We start from the raw sequence: 17,210 nt of genomic DNA, 5'->3' as shown, positions 1-17,210 counted from the left end.
GATGGTCTCGATCTCCTGACCTCGTGATCCGCCCGTCTCGGCCTCCCAAAGTGCTGGGATTACAGGCTTGAGCCACCGCGCCCGGCCAATGCTTTCAATTTCAAAAAAAAAAAAAATGTATATTCTTTAATGCCCAACTAAGTTGTGGCCATAGAAAATGAGGAACAATGAAAAAAATGCAAGAGAGAAAGTCAGGAGCCATGAAGGACAGTGTGTGACCTCTAGATAGGAGAGCCAGGGCTTCCAGATGGGCTAATGAAGAGACTTCCTCCACTGCCAGGACAGGAGATTCTTACTATTCCTTCCCACTGGCCTTGGTTAATTGCACTAGAACAGTGCCTGCTGCATCTCCCCATTTTTCTTTTCCTCATTAGGAGTTTCCATTGTGGATTCCCAATTCTCATTGCATAGTGGTATATTGGGGCTTTGAATCTGAGTATTCTTTTAAGTTACGGGACAGTTATCACAAAGAAACTTCAACATAAAACATTGGGGATATCATCCTTGGGAAGGATGGCTCTACTTCTTCTATTTGGGAGAAGAGTGTAAAGGGATCTTGAGTACCCAAAGGCATAATTCTGGCCAAGACTAACAGCTGTCTACCCAACATTCATCACCCTTCTTCACTGCAGTGAATGCTTGTAAGGGTCTGTTGCCTTGGCATCCAGTCTGAATACAAGCTTAATTTTCTCATATGAGGCTCAGGGCTCGGTCACCCTTGACACAGTTTCCAGTTCTACACCACAGTCATGAGTCCAAGAAAAAAAAAGAAGAACTTTAAGTACTGAGCAGAATCCAGGTCTAGGAAACATAATCCTAGCCCTAGAATACTTACTGATTTATGAACAAACTTCTAATGGGAGGGTGATAAAAGGAAATTCAATACATCGTATGTATATATGTATATATTTTCATGTAAATATATGACAAATAGGTGGATTACATACATTTAATATATAACCACATCAAAACAGTTTTACAATTTGATTTATTTGGCAATTCAAAATTCATATATTAATTTTTATACCAAAAAATTATATAACAAAAGATAAAATGCACTGATTTGGTTTTGTGCCTTTACAACATAGGTACTAACTTAACTTCAACGACAGCAAAATTCTCAAATTGACAAAATTTATGGATTTTACATTGGGGCTCAAATTATACATGAGGAGGATCTGTTGAGCACCCGATTCTGTCGCTGTTCGGGGCGCCACTATGTAACTTGCCATGATCCCTGGTGGACTGAACAAAGGGGGGTGAACGTGGGAATAAAAGACAAGAGACAAAATAGTATATTTGGAAGAAGGGGTCAGGGGGCACCTTGCCTCTAGTGGGCAAGGGTCCTGAGCTTTACACAGCCCTCCATATTTATTAGGCAAAAGAGATAGTGAGAAGTGGGGTGGAAGAAGAGGTCAGCTGGTTGGTCCAGAGCAGGCTTGCAAGACTGCATTCTCTAGATGTCCCAGTAGATAACTTCAAAGAGCTCGGCGCCAGGAAGCGACTGCCCTCTGCAAACCTTCTGGTGGCAGGAGCTGTTGTGAGTCTGCTCACATCCTGTATTCATGATAAACAGTTTGCTCTTTGATCATATAGCCTCAAGTGGAATGCTGAGTTGGTCACGTCCCACGGGCCTTCGGCTCCCTGCATATCTCTCTTTCTGGGCAGTTCTCATACTCCAATTGGCGGTCCATCCGATTTTATAGACTATAAACAGAAGATAGAGATGAAACAACATTATTCCAAGAACTACATGTAAGATGTTACTGTGGTACTTTAGATAGGTCCAAGGGTTGAGGTTCTCCAGGCCTTCCTGGAATTCAGTCCAGCCTTCTAAAGAAGGCTGAAATTCTTGAGTTTGCCTATTTAAATGAAGAATTTTGTTTTGTAATTCACCAATATCAAAGGTGAGGTTGGATGTGAAAGCTCCCTGCAAATGGGCTTTCACGAGGTCCCATGGATACTCACTTTGGTTGTATTCTAAGTTGGTTACACAAATATGAGTGTGATTAAAATGATGACGCAATTGCTGCTGCAACTGCAAACTTTATACTTGTTCCCCTAACCACAGAACCGTGGATTTCAACATTGCCACTTCAGTTTGTAACTCAGTGTTAACTTTATTCTGAAGTAGCCACACTTGGTTGTCTGTACGTGTCCAATTCTCTACGTACTGAGCCATTTGAACAGAATTATGCAAAGCTGCAGAGGACATCACAACAGAAGTTATTAGTGTGACCAAGGAAACGATAGCAAAAATTATTATGCTTAAGGCTCTACGGGCACGATGAGTAAGCTGAGTTAGAAGAAGTTTCACAAAATGCAAAGCAGGTGTGGCAGCCCAAGCCTTGGAAAGATGAACAGGAATCCATAGCCCAGGGATGCGACCTAAAATGATCAATGTAGAGATACTATGTGATCGCAATGTGCTATGATTAATGCAGTGATACAACTGGCAAGCTTTACAGGTCAACTGGGTGTTGTTTACCTGGAGCTGGTCCTTCTTAGCTGCCAAATAGACATAGGGATTAAAAACACAAACTGCAAATTGGTGATATTCTTTACAAATGTAACATTAAGACTGTGTCGTGACTCCAGTTGGCCTTCTCTCCATCTCTGCACTCAGGTTCAGCTGACTCATGGCTCGTACCGGAGGGACTGGGCCCATGGTTGGCCACCCTGGGTCTCTCCAGTCTCCCATTCCATGGTCACACGCACCTTGAGGACACCCACATAGCTTGTCCATCTCCTGTAAAACACAAGCATATCCTCTTCCCCATGTCAGTAAATCCACCGGGCCTTTCCATTGTTCTTCTTCCAGGGATTTCCATAACACTTCCGGATAAACTTTCCTCTTTTCCTCTAACACTTGCCAATGTCTTTCTGCTGGAGTCTTACCATCTGTACCAGGAGTCAAAAATTTTAAAGTAAGCAAGGCTAAATGTAGTTTTGATTGAGGTGGTAGTTGGCCTCCTATACCCCGTTTTTGTCTTTTCAGCATGCAGTGTAATGTTTGATGTGCCCGCTCTATAATTTCTTGTCCTCTAGGATTATAAGGAATTCCTGTTTTATGGGTTATAGCCCAAAGCTGTAGGAAATTTTGAAAAGCATGACTAGTATAAGTGGGTCCATTGTCAGTTTTTAATCGTTTAGGTATCCCCACATGAGCAAATGATGACAGACAATGTCACTGTGCATGACCAGCTGTCTCACCTGTTTGGCATGTAGCATGCAGCATATGAGAATAAGCGCGGAAACAAATTAAGCAGTTCTGGGTCTAGTGTACTTTTAACTGTAGCAGTTTCTATGCGACTGGCTACATTTACAACATAAGCTGAATAAGAAGAATCTCCTTGCAGGGTTTGGTAAAGATGTATAAGTTGATAGGTAGCAATACCTAACATTGGGCGTAGCCAATTAATGTCTCCTAATAATTGTTGAAAATCATGTAAAGGCTGCAACCTGTCTTTATGGTTGACAATGTTGATTGTAGCCTGCCATGGTCCCTGGTGGACAGAACAAAGGGGGTGAGCGTGGGAATAACAGACAAGAGATAAGAGTACATTTGGAAGAAGGGGTCGGGGGCAGCTTGCCTCTAGTGGACAAGGGCCCTGAGCTTTACACAGCCCTCCGTATTTATTAGGCAAAAAAGATAGCGAGAAGTGGGGTGCGGGGGGAAGTGGTTGTTGGCAGGCAGCTTGATTCACAGCAGGCTTGCAAGACTGCATTCTTAAAACAATAGGCGCTAGATTTCTCAATAGATAACTCTCAATAGATAACTTCAAGGAGCCAGGAAGCGAGGCCCTCCGCAGACCTTTTGGTGGCAGGGCAGTGTGAGTTTGCCCACATCCTGCATCCATGAGAAACAGTTTGCTGTTTGATCATATAGCCTCCAGCGGAATGCTGAGTTGCTCACATCCCATGGGCCTTCGTCTCCCTGCAGTTGATAGGATCTGAAGCTGTGAGCTGTAAAACCTCGCAGCTGACTGCAATTAGCTCTGAGCGTTGCGCTGAAACCCGAGATCATTATTGTTTGAGTATGTTTTGGTCCATAGATAGCGGCATGACCTTTGGAAGAACCATCAGTACAACAAGTGTGCCCACCTGGAATAGGTTTGTGATGACTAATCACAGGAAGAATGAAAGAATGGATTTTATTAAACGTAAAATTTTGTCTGAGGGTAATGGTTATCTATCTATAGCACCCATGAAGCCTGCGAAAGCGGTTTGCCAGGCAGTTGACATTTCCCAAGCTGCAGCTTGTTGCTGGGAGTCTAAAGGAACAATAATTTTGTCAGGATCATATCCCATAAGCATTTGTGACCTAAGACTGCCCATAGTTACAATTTGTGTAATTAAAGAAAGATAAACTTGCAAGGTTTTGACTGTTTGATTAGATAGAAGGAACCATTCTATTACTGTTACAGACTCATCTATGAACTGGCCCAAAAGTCCCGTTGGAGAGTGGGGGTAGGAAGAATAAACAAAAGCAAAGCTTTTGGTGGTTGTAGCCATGAGGCGTATCTCTGCTGTAACATTTGCTCTACAAGCTGTAATTTGGCTTCTGCCTCTTTAGTTAGTTGCTGCCGGGAATTGAAGGAAGAATCTCCTTGCAGGGTTTGGTAAAGATGTGTAAGTTGATAGGTAGCAATACCTAACATCGGGCGTAGCCAATTAATATCTCCTAATAATTGCTGAAAATCATTTAAAGTCTGTAACCTGTCTTTATGGAGAACTACTTTCTGAGTCTGTACACTTCTCTCTGTAACAATCGTTCCTAAATATTGGTCTGGGGAAGTTATTTGTACCTTTTCTGGAGCTATTTTGAGATTCCATTTAGTCAGAGCCTGCTTCGTTTCTCTGAATAACTGATGTAGGTTTTGATCTGTAGGAGCGGCCAAAAGAATATCATCCATAAAATGAACGACATAAGCGGTAGGAAACATATTCCGAGGCTCCTTTAATGCCTGTCCTACAAAATGCTGACATAGCGTAGGCCTGTTAAGCATGCCTTGGGGTGGCCGGGCGCGGTGGCTCAAGCCTGTAATCCCAGCACTTTGGGAGGCCGAGACGGGTGGATCACGAGGTCAGGAGATCGAGACCATCCTGGCTAACACGGTGAAACCCCGTCTCTACTAAAAATACAAAAAAATTAGCCGGGCGAGGTGGCGGGCGCCTGTGGTCCCAGCTACTCAGGAGGCTGAGGCGGGAGAATGGCGTGAACCCGGGAGGCGGAGGTTGCAGTGAGCTGAGATCCGGCCACTGCACTCCAGCCTGGGCGACAGAGCAAGACTCCGTCTCAAAAAAAAAAAAAAAGCATGCCTTGGGGTAAAACTCTCCATTGATAATGGGAAACAGGTTCTCTTTGGTTAATAGAAGACACAGAGAAGGTAAAACAGGCTTATTCTTCTCGTGTAAGGGTGTAGTAAAGAAACAATGCTCAAGATCTATTATACAAGAGGCCAGTCTCTTGGAATAGCCGCTGGAGATGGTAAAACTTTTTGTAAGGCACGCATCAGTTTTATGTGTACACGAATAGCTCTTAAATCATGTAGTAGTCGCCATCTTCTGGACTTTTTTGGAATAACAAACACTGGAGAATTCCAGGGTTATGTGTCTGGCATCCCATTGTTCGTTTACTAGCTGCTGAAGTTGCATCAGGTTCTCCTGAGAGAGGGGCCATTGATTCACCCATACAGGTTTTTCACTGAGCCATTCTAATGGTAAAGGCAGTGGGCGGAGGAGAAATATCAATGACCCTCATCAGAAATCCTGACATCCTATCCCTTTTCTCTCTGTTTTTCCGTTACTGATACTGGGTTAGGATTTCCTTGAAGAAATTTTCCTAAACCTTTTCCCCTCTGATAGCCCATGTTCTTCAACATTTTAAATCCTGGGTTATGAAAGTTTTCATTTGTAAGTCTCCTATCCCATGCTGTAAGTAAGTCTCAACCCCATAAATTGATAGCTATATTTGCAACATGAGACTGAAAAGTACATGACTGTCCATCCGGACCAAGACATGGTAAAATCTCAGGGTTCTGTTGAACACTTTGAGCTGTTCCTACTCCCACTACGGATGTAGAAGTTAATTGCAAAGGCCAGGATGGGGGCCAACTGTCTTTAGATATTACTGACACATCAGCTTCCTTATCCATAAGACCATAAAATTTCTTTCCTTTAATTTGTACTACACAAGTGGGTCTATTAGAGGCTATGGGTTGGGACAGATAGATTTCCCATGTAGTTGTGCTCCCAAACCCTTTATTTTCTCATTTCTCCTTTCATAGAGAAGGGTGTGATTTGCAGAGAATAAGCAATAATTGAGCAATATATTCTCCCAGCTCAAAACCCCAAAGATTTTGTGACATTAAAACTACTTGAATTTCTCCATAATCAGAGTCAACAACTTCTGGGACTACAGTAATGCCCTGTAAGTTAAGGCAGTTTTTGCCTAAAATTAGTTCCACATATCCTGCTGGTGCAGGTCCCCAAATACCAGTGGGAACTTTGATGGGTTTGTCAGCCCCAACTAACACTACCCATTCTCTGACTGGGAGATCTAATCCTTCACTTTAACCAAGGAACAAGTTAAACAAGCCTTTATCAATTCTGGTGCATGGCAGATTGGCCTTGCTGATTTTGTGGGAATTATTGATAATCATTACCCAAAAACAAAAATCTTCCAGTTTTTAAAATTGAGTACTTGGATTTTTACCTAAAATTACCAGACATGAACCTTTAGAAAATGCTCTGACAGTATTTACTGATGGTTCCAGCAATGGAAAAGCGGCTTACACAGGGCCAAAAGAGCGAGTAATCAAAACTCAATATCAATCAGCTCAAAGGGCAGAGTTGGTTGCAGTCATTACAGTGTTACAAGATTTTAATCAACCTGTTAATATTATATCAGATTCTGCATATGTAGTACAGGCTACAAGGGATGTTGAGACAGCTCTAATTAAATATAGCATGGATGATCAGTTAAACCAGCTGTTCAATTTGTTACAACAAACTGTAAGAAAAAGGAATTTCCCATTTTATATTACTCATATTCGAGCACATACTAATTTACCAGGACCTTTAACTAAAGCAAATGAAAAAGCTGACTTACTGGTATCCTCTGCATTCATAAAAGCACAAGAACTTCATGCTTTGACTCATGTAAATGCAGCAGGGTTAAAAAACAAATTTGATGTGACATGGAAACAGGCAAAAAATATTGTACAACATTGTAACCAGTGTCAAGTACTACACCTGCCCACTCAAGAGGCAGGAGTTAATCCCAGAGGTCTGTGTCCTAATGCATTATGGCAAATGGATGTTACCCATGTACCTTCATTTGGAAAATTATCATATGTTCATGTAACAGTTGATACTTATTCACATTTCATATGGGCAACATGCCAGACAGGAGAAAGTACTTCCCATGTTAAAAAACATTTATTATCTTGTTTTGCTGTGATGGGAGTTCCAGAAAAAATTAAAACTGACAATGGACCAGGTTATTGTAGTAAAGCTTTCCAAAAATTCTTAAATCAGTGGAATATTACACATACAACAGGAATTCCTTATAATTCCCAAGGACAGGCCATAGTTGAAAGAACTAATAGAACACTCAAAACTCAGTTAGTTAAACAAAAAAAAGGGGGAGACAGTAAGGAGTGTACCTCTCCTCAGATGCAGCTTAATCTAGCACTCTATACGTTAAATTTTTTAAACATTTATAGAAATCAGACTACTACTTCTGCAGAACAACATCTTACTGGTAAAAAGAATAGTCCACATGAAGGAAAACTGATTTGGTGGAAAGACAACAAAAATAGGACATGGGAAATAGGGAAGGTGATAACCTGGGGAAGAGGTTTTGCTTGTGTTTCACCAGGAGAAAATCAGCTTCCTGTTTGGATACCCACTAGACATTTGAAGTTCTACAATGAACCCATCGGAGATGCAAAGAAAAGCGCCTCCATGGAGACGGAAACACCGCAATCGAGCACCATTGATTCGCAAGATGAATCAAGTGGTGACAGCAGGAAAACAAAAAATATGAAGATTTCATGGACATTTTATTAGTTCTCCGAAATTAATACTTCTGTAATTTCCTATATCTTTACTTTCATCTCTTAATCCCACCATTTTCTTTGTAAGCTGAGGAGGATATATGTCACCTCAGGACACTGATGATTGCCTTAACTGCACAAATTGTTTGTAGAGCACGTGTGTTTGAACAATACGAAAACTGGGCATCTTGAAAAAAGAACAGGATAACAGTGATGTTCAGGAAACAAGGGAGATAACCTTGAACTGGCCGCCGGTGAGCCGGACGGAACAGAGCCATATCTTTTCTCCTTTTGCACACAAATAGGAGAGATATCGCTGAATTCTTTTTCTCAGCAAGGAATATCCCTGAGAAAGAGAATGCGCTCTGAGGGTAGGCCTATAAACGACCCCCTTGGAGGCGTGCCGCCTTTTACGGTTGAAGCCGAAGGGATGAAATAAGCCCCGGCCTCCTGTAGTGCTCCCAGGCTTATTAGGATGAAGAAATTCCCACCTAATAAATTTTGGTCAGTCAGGTTGTCTGCTCTCAAACCCTATTTCCTGATAAAATGTTATCAATGACTATGCGTGCCCAAAATTTCGTTAGCAATTTTAACCTTAATTTTAACACCATCCTGTGATCTCGTCCAGTCTCCACTTGCTTTGTGATATTCTATTACCTTGTGAAGTATGTAATCTCGGTGTCATGATGACAATGGTGGTTTTGTTGAAAAGAAAAGGGGGAAATGTGGGGAAAAGAAAGAGAGATCAGCCTGTTACTGTGTCTATATAGAAGGAAGTAGACATAAAAGACTCCATTTAGTTCTGTGTTTGAGATGCTGTTAAACTGTGACCTTACCTCCAACCTTGTCCTTGCAAGAGACATGTGCTGTGGTGACTCAAGGTTTAATGGATTTTGGGCTGTGCAGGATGTGTCTTTGTTAAACAAGTGCCTGAAGGCAGCTTGCTGGTTAAAAATCCTGCCCATCCCTGGGCAATAGAACATCTCGGTGTAAAACCCGATTGTATGCTTTGTTTACTGAGCAAGGAGAAAACCGCCTTTAGGAATAAGGTGGGACTTGCTGGAGCAATGCTGCTAAAAGGTTTATGGAGAGTTTGCATATCCATCTCAAGGCACAGTATTTTCCTTTAAACTTATTCATGTCACAGGGATTTTTGTTCATACGTCTTATTGCTGATTTCCTCCCTACAATGATCCTATTGTCCAGCCACTCCCTTATCTTTTCTATGGTAAAGATAATTATCAATAAATACTAAGGGAACTCAGAGACCGGTGCTGGCATGGGTCCTCTGTAAGCTGAGCGCCGGTCCCCTGGGCCCCGCTTTTCTTTCTCTATACTTTGTCTCTGTGTCTTATTTCTTTTCTCAAGTCTCTCATTCCACCTAATGAGAAACGCCCACAGGTGTGGAGGGGCAGGCCACCCCTTCACCAAAGTGCTGGGATTATAGGCATGAGCTGGGTGATGGGCCCTGACCCAAAACACAGTTTTCTTACTTCCTACTCCTTACTCCCTTTCTCTAACTCAACACCATTGGGTCTTCAGTGGTCTGCTCAGCAATTACAGATACTTCTTAGAACCCACTATCTCAAACTTCCCCATAGGGACAATTTTTGGCCAGCCACAAGTAAAAGGTGAGCCAGGAGCCAGTTATCTCATGTAAACATGGCACTATCCTAAGATTTAACATTTATTCTCTTTCTCTTTTACCTGCTGGATCTTGGGTGATCTGCATTGTATTCGTCTTTTTACAGATGCATTAGAGGATTTCAGTCCTCAACTGGACCAATCTAGAGGATAGTGGCTGTCCAGTTTCCAGAACAGGTAACTGTATGGGAGTCTATGTAGCAGAGCCTGGTTCTGAACCTGGCCATATGATCTTTAAATATAATGAAGGCTCTGTTGCTACCTTCTATAATATCCCCAGATCTGTGGGCTTCTTGGCTTCAGAAAGTCTCACTGTTGCTTTCTTGCTTGAAACTTTCATTGAGACTAAGTATCTCTTTTTCAGCTCGCTAGTCTTCTTCAGTGTGTAAGCCCCCCCTTTTTTTTTTTTTTTTTGAGACGGAGTCTCGCTCTGTCGCCCAGGCTGGAGTGCAGTGGCCGGATCTCAGCTCACTGCAAACTCTGCCTCCTGGGTTTATGCCATTCTCCTGCCTCAGCCTCCCGAGTAGCTCGGACTACAGGCGCCCACCACCTTGCCCAGCTAGTTTTTTGTATTTTTTAGTAGAGACGGGGTTTCACTGGGTTAGCCAGGATGGTCTCGATCTCCTGATCTTGTGATCCGCCCGTCTCGGCCTCCCAAAGTGCTGGGATTACAGGCTTGAACCACCGCGCCCGGCCAGCCCCCTTCTTTCTTAAGTACCACACCCTTAAAGGATTGACATCATGACGGTGTTGTGCTTTGTAAGACAATACATTATTGTAAGATCCAAGTTGAGGCATCTGTGGGTGAAGGGTTATGATGTCTGCTATTTACCTTCAAATAGTTCAGTCAAAAGAAGCAAATTGGATAGAAGAGTGATAGATTATAGGTAGAAAATAAAGCAAATATGGCAAAAATTAACATTTGTTGAATCTATGTGATGTATGTAAGGGTCTCTGCTATACTATTCTTTTAAGTTTTTCTATATGTCTGAAAATTTTTATAATAAAAACCTTGAGAAATCTACCAGTGACTGATACTAGATTGTACATAATTGATTCTTGGGTTGCTTGTTTTCTGTGTAGCAGGAAATCCAAGAATAAAGTGGAGGTTCTGTCTATCATATATCATTGGCATAAATATTCTCAGTGCTCATCTGATAATAATCCATTCTGCACCCATCTGGGAAAGACCAGGTTTCTGTTTAGTTTACCAGGATGGAAGCCTGTGGAGAAGGTAATGAATTTATGCTATTTAGATTTTTTTTTTTTTTTTTTTTGAGACAGGATCTCACTCTGTCACTCCAGATGGGGTGCAGTGGCACGATCATGGCTCACTGTAGTCTTGACCTCCTGAGCTCAGGCAATCCTCCTGCCTCAGTCTCCTGAGTAGCTGGGACTACAGGCATGCGCCACCATGCCCAGCCATTTTTTTTTTTTTTTTTAAAGAGATGAGGTCTCGCTATGTTGCCCATGCTTCTCTTGAACTCCTGGACTCAAGCAATCCTCCAATCTCGGCTTCCCAAAGTACTGGGTTCACAGGTGAGAGCCATAGTGCCAGCCTATTTGAAATGTATTGACCTTCTTAGATGGACAGAATAATTTTCATCAAATTTGGGAAGGTTTGGCCATTATTTCTTCAAATATTCTGTTTCTTATTCCCTTTATTCATGCTCTGAGACTTACATTACATATATGTTGGTATGCTGGAAGGTATGCCATATGTTTCTGAGGGTCCATTCACTTTATGTTTTTCACTTTTTTTCTGTTTCACTTCTTCCTGTTCCACAGACTGGTGATTTCCATTGACCCAGCTCCGTGTTTGCTTATTCTCCCTTCTGCCAGCTCAGATCTGTTGTTGAGACCTGTTATCTTTGCTGCTACTTCGTAGGTCTTTATACATGGTTTGCTTCAGCTCCTTGAACATATTTAACATAGCTGACTTTTAATCTTCGCATATTAAGTCTGGCGCATGAGCCTCTTCAGGGGTAGTTTCAGTTGACAACCTCATTCCCTGAGTATGGACTATACTTTTCTGATTTTTTGTGTGTCACAAATTTTTGTTGAATGTAGAAATTTTAGATCATATAAAGTTGTTACTTTGGAAATCAGACTCCCTCTCTGCCCAGGGTTTATTGTTGCTGTTGTTGCTCCAGTTTGTTTAGTGGCATTCCTGGAGTAATTCATGTATTCCCTGCAGTGTGCAGTCACTTGAAGTCTCTTCTTGGTTAGCTAATGATGAATCAAGATTTCCTTCATTTCTTTGAGCCGGTAAGTTTTCCACTCTTTGCTGAGGGCGCTGTGTGTGTGTGTGTGTGTGTGTGTGTGTGTGTGTGTGTATGTGTGTGTCTACTTCAATGCTCAAGCAGTTTATAAGTCTACTTTAGCCTTCTCTTCCTTTTTCTCAAGGGCTTCAAGATCAGCCAGAGGTGAACTACTGGTACCCTCAGGTATCTCAAGGGCATGCACACATCCCTGTGTATGTGTTGGGCCTTCTAGATCCTCAGGAATATGTCAGAGTATTCAAGAGCTCCCTATTAACAACTTGTTCTTCAGATGTCCCTTTAACAATTTTTCAGACCTCTTGTTTGCTCCCTAACGGTACTGCAGGCTTAGGCTACTACAATGTTAAACAATTGAAGCTGATATTTTTTTTTACCAGTGCCCTAGTATCGTACTTTTCCTTTCGAGTCAGCTTTGAGTCAGGTGAAAGAATGACTTAGGACAAAGAATGGAACTGCATCACGGAGCTGTAAGATAAGATACATAATGACATTGCTCTGAGTATGAGGCTTTTTGAGGATTTCCAAGCTTATTTGTCTCCTCTGATGTAAGGGTGCTGGTTGCAAGGCTGATGGTTTTCACGGCTACTGTGGTTCTGAGGCTGCTGTTTTCCCAAGGTAATGCAGATCTGGGGAAAGGGATATGGAAGTAGGCCAAAATTCCACATACCCCAGTATTTTTAATGAAGTTCAAAATGTTTTTCTTAAAAAATAAAAAAAAAAAAATGCTGTTCAAAATATTGTAAGCCTTTGGTTATTTTCCAAAATTGACTGTGATGATATTTATGTTGATTTAATGAAGAATGGATATACAGAGGCCTTGCCTCTGCTATTCTGGACATCACGCCTTATCCTGTAATTTATTTTTTGCACAGTAATCTCTAGGATAAAATTTATTAATTTTACAAGTAAATACCCTAATTCTTCTAATGATTAAATGGTTTATCATGGGTTATACAGTTGATGCACAAAGCCATTACTGTTTATCAATACATAATACTGCACCAATTTAATAGTTGTGCTAATGAACTGTTAAAAATTCAAATATATCCCCAGATTATTTGTACCCAACCTCACCTCCATGCTTCCATCAAGTATCTCAAAGGAAAAATACAGAGAGCATCAGAATAATGCTAACACACAGTTTGTGTTTATTTGGTTATATGCCTGCTTTCTGAGTAAAGCCTCTAGTCGCTAAGTCAATGTCATGCAAATCATTTAATTATCCGTATCTTAGGTGCATGTCTGTCATATTCTAGACATCCACACATCTGTGGGGAAAAGAAAGACAGTTCAGACTGTTACTGTGTCTATGTAGAAAGAAGTAGACATAAGGAACTCCATTTTGTTCTGTAATAGGAGAAATTCTTCTGCCTTGAGATGCTGTTAATCTGTAACCCTAGCCCCAACCCTGTGCTTGCACAGACATATGCTGTGTTGACTCAAGGTTTAATGGATTTAGGGCTGTGCAGGATGTGCTTCATTAAAAAAGTGCTTGAAGGCAATATGCTTGGTAAAAGTCATCGCCATTCTCTATCTCGAGTACCCACGGACACAATACACTGCAGAAGGCCACAGGGACCTCTGCCTAGGAAAGCCAGGTATTGTCCAAGCTTTCTCCCCATGTGATTGCCTGAGATATGGCCTCGTGGGAAGAGAAAGACCTGACCATCCCCCAGCCCGACACCCGATAAGGGTCTGTGTGAGGAGGATGAGTGAAAGTGGAAGGCCTCTTTGCAGCTGAGATAAGAGGAAGGTATCTGTCTCCTGCACGTCCCTGGGAATGGAATGTCTTGGTGTAAAACCCGATTGTGTGTTCTATTTACTGAGCTAGGAGAAAACCGCCTTAGGGCTGGAGTTGAGACATGCTGGCGGCAAATACTGCTCTTTAATGCACTGAGATGTTTGTGTACGTGCACATCAAAGCACAGCACCTTTCCTTAAACTTATTTATGACACGGAGACCTTTGCTCACATGTTTTCCTGCTGACCCTCTCCCCACTATTACCCTATAGTCCTGCCACATTCTCCTCTCCAAGACAGTAAAGATAGTGATCAATAAATACTGAGGGAACTCAGAGACTGGTGCCGGCGCAGGTCCTCCGTATGCTGAGCGTCAGTCCCCTGGGCCCACTGTTCTTTGTCTATACTTTGTCTCTGTGTCTTACTTCTCTTCTCAGCCTCTCGTCCCACCTGACGAGAAACACCCACAGGTGTGGAGAGGCTGGCCCCTTTCACACATCCTTGCTTTATTAAGTGAATAACCAGATTCTTTGAAGAGGCACTGTTGTGAACAGGACCATCAGTAATTTTGGATTTTTTTTTCACCATTTAAGACCAGAAACTTGGTGCTCAGAGACCTCAAAGCATCAAGATCAGGGGGCTGAGGGAGGGATAACATGATGCCTGAAAGGTGGTAGTATGCTGCAGCCAGAGGCTTGATTGGAAAAGAACAGCATTATAAATGAGCAGGACAAAATTGAAGAAGTAAAACAAAATGAAAGTACTTCCTAGAAGCAGCATGATTTGAATGGCTTTTGCCTCAGGGGAGAATCTGTAGGAGTTGCTGAGGGTGTGAGTATGCCTCACTCTCCAGTGGTGTCTATGTAGGAGGAGTACCATGTAGATACTAGCTCCAACCATGAGTCCCATGAACACAACATCCGGGAAAGTCAATAGAAATGTGTATTTTGTGTAATCTCAGCACTTTGGGAGGCCGAGGCAGGCAGAACATGAGGTCAAGAGATCAAGACCATCCTGGCTAACATGGCAAAACCCCATCTCTACTAAAAATACAAAAATTAGCTGGGTGTCGTGGCACACGCCTGTAATCCCAGCTATTCAGGAGGCTGAGGCAGGAGAATTGCTTGAACTCGGGAGCTGGAGGCTGCAGTGAACCGAGATCATGCCACTGCACTCCAGCCTGGCGACAGAGCGAGACTCCATCTCCAAAAAAAAAAAAAAAAAAAAAAAAAGGAAAGAAAGAAAGAAAGAAAGAAAGAAAGAAAGAAAGAAAGAAAGAAAGAAAGAAAGAAAAGAGAATAAATGTGTATTTTGTAGTAGACGTTTCAGGATTTTTAGAAGAGCATAGACCACAATTTTGTATCTTGACAGAATTGGGGATATGCCGAAGGGCCTCTACATGTATAAGAACAAAGATTTTTATTAGTAGGTTGGTGAACCAATACAGAAAACAGGATAAACCAATGTTCTTCAAAGCTCTGTCTTTGAACCTCATCCATCCACCAGTTCTCAGGTGGGTGACTGTCTGAAAACTGCTCAAGTGGCAAGTGACTGTAGCTTTCAGGCTGCTCACCAGAAATACATAGATACATATATATCTGCACACACACACACACAAGATACATATATATCTGTACACACACACACACACATACACAGAACTCTAAGAACCTATTATCTCATGTGCTGCTTTTAAATCTTTCTAAAATTATTATTTTTAAATGTTTTATAGAGATGGAGTCTCGCTGTGTTGCCCAGGCTGGTCTCAAACTCTGGGGCTCAAGGGATCCTCCAACTTTGGCCTCCCAAAGTGCTGGGATTACAGGTGCAGACCACTGTGTCTGGCCTTTTAGTCTCTGAGCTTTACAGAGCCCTGAAAGCCTATTGCTGAATTCCCTTACTCTCACCAGATATGCTCTGCACAGGAAAGGCTCCACTGCACAGGAAAGGCTCCCAGCCAGCCAACTTCCCAATCAGGTGAACAAGCTGCACCCAACGTGGTCCTCAATCGATATTCAGCCCATGAAATTATACAAAGCAATTGCATTCTTCCACGGAAACCATGGGCACATCACCCTCTCCATTACTATAAAGCCTACTTCTCACAATCTCCGTGCCTGTTCACTCTATTCCTGAGTGCAATACCTATATGCAATGACCATCCCTCTCAGGCTGTGAGTATCTGTGACTAATAAACTGCTGTCAATTTCAACTAGCCAGTGTCAGGTGTTGTGTTCAGCCATGCCTTACCATTTAGGGTAGGGGATCCCTCCCTCACCCACCAGGGTGAATAGGAGGTTGTCAGAATATATGACACACACAAACACACACAGAAAAATGTTGCAATGGTCAAATCCAGATTAGTGTTTACTTTAGTATTCCTTAAACATCTTTATGTCTGAAGATTTTCATAATAAAATGGTGAAGAAAAGGTTTCTTGACAACTGTCAAACAAAGTGGGGAAGGGGCAAAAATCTGGAGAAAAAAATAAGCAAGACTTTGCTGGTACATTTTTACAGAATTCCTTGCAAAACAATAGGTTTCACTGATAACTAAAATAGGTCAGTTATTTCACATGGAGGTAATAAAACCTTGATTTTAATAACTAGAATACTCACTAGAAGTTTTATAGACGATTCAGTCAAGTAAGTCTCATTTTGTTAAAAAAAAAAAAAGATCATTTGAAGTGCCAGAGTTCATGCAATATTTTTTTTTTTAAATATAGTTTTCTTCATATAAAAATTCAAATATTAACAATTTCAGTGTACAATTCAGTGAAGTTTAGTACATTTACAATATTATGCAACCACCATCTCTAACTAGTTCAAAAACATTTTCATCATTCTAAAAGAAAACCCCATACATACTATATACTACACAGATGGTTTCCATTCTCCCTTCCCCTCTAGTGCCCAGTAACCACTAATTTGCTTTATTTCTCTATGGATTTACCTATTCAGAGGATTTGATATAAATGAAAGTATAAAATGTGGAATTTGCATTTGGCTTCTTTCACTTAGTATAATGTTTTTGGGGCTCATTCATGCAACATGTCATCAGTACTTCATTCATTTGTACAGCTGAATATTCATTTATGTATTCATGTGTACAGGCATGTAGCACATTTTATTTATTCATCCTTCGACAAGCATTTGAGTTTTTCAACCAAATGCTATTTTGGCTATTGTGAACAGTGCTATAAACATTCATGGACAAATATTTGGTTGAGTACCTGTTTTCAATTCTCATGGGTATTTTACTTAGGAATGGAATTCCTGGGTCATATGGTAATTCTGGATTTAAGTTTTTGAGGAACCACCAAAGCAATGGCATATTATCATAACAAATCAAAAGTTTCTGTGTGACACAAACTTGAAATATATAGCCATAAACTCACCTCATATTAACCTCATGCTTTTTTCTTCCATCACTCTTATGTGTCGCTGGATTTTAAAATTTTTAGGTAGCCGGGCGCGGTGGC

The 17,210-nt window shown here is 41.5% G+C and overlaps 1 protein-coding gene across 1 annotated transcript in view; it reads right to left on the bottom strand.

The window, feature by feature from the left end:
* Nucleotides 1-1,068: 1,068 nt before the first annotated feature.
* Nucleotides 1,069-17,210, bottom strand: part of ZNF577 (zinc finger protein 577) — a 58,817-nt gene continuing 42,675 nt past the window's right edge. The window contains exons 8-9 of the transcript XR_001883988.1: nt 2,719-2,901; nt 1,069-1,707 (exon numbers count right to left, since the gene is read on the bottom strand). The gene's annotated coding sequence lies outside the window, so the exon portion shown is untranslated. The remainder of the gene's footprint in view (nt 1,708-2,718; nt 2,902-17,210) is intronic.

Source organism: Rhinopithecus bieti, unplaced genomic scaffold (assembly GCF_001698545.2).
Source record: "Rhinopithecus bieti isolate Rb0 unplaced genomic scaffold, ASM169854v2 scaffold_2723, whole genome shotgun sequence".
NCBI lineage: Eukaryota > Metazoa > Chordata > Mammalia > Primates > Cercopithecidae > Rhinopithecus > Rhinopithecus bieti.
Note: the sequence above shows the minus strand (reverse complement) of the source record. Positions and strands in the feature narration are given on the sequence as shown.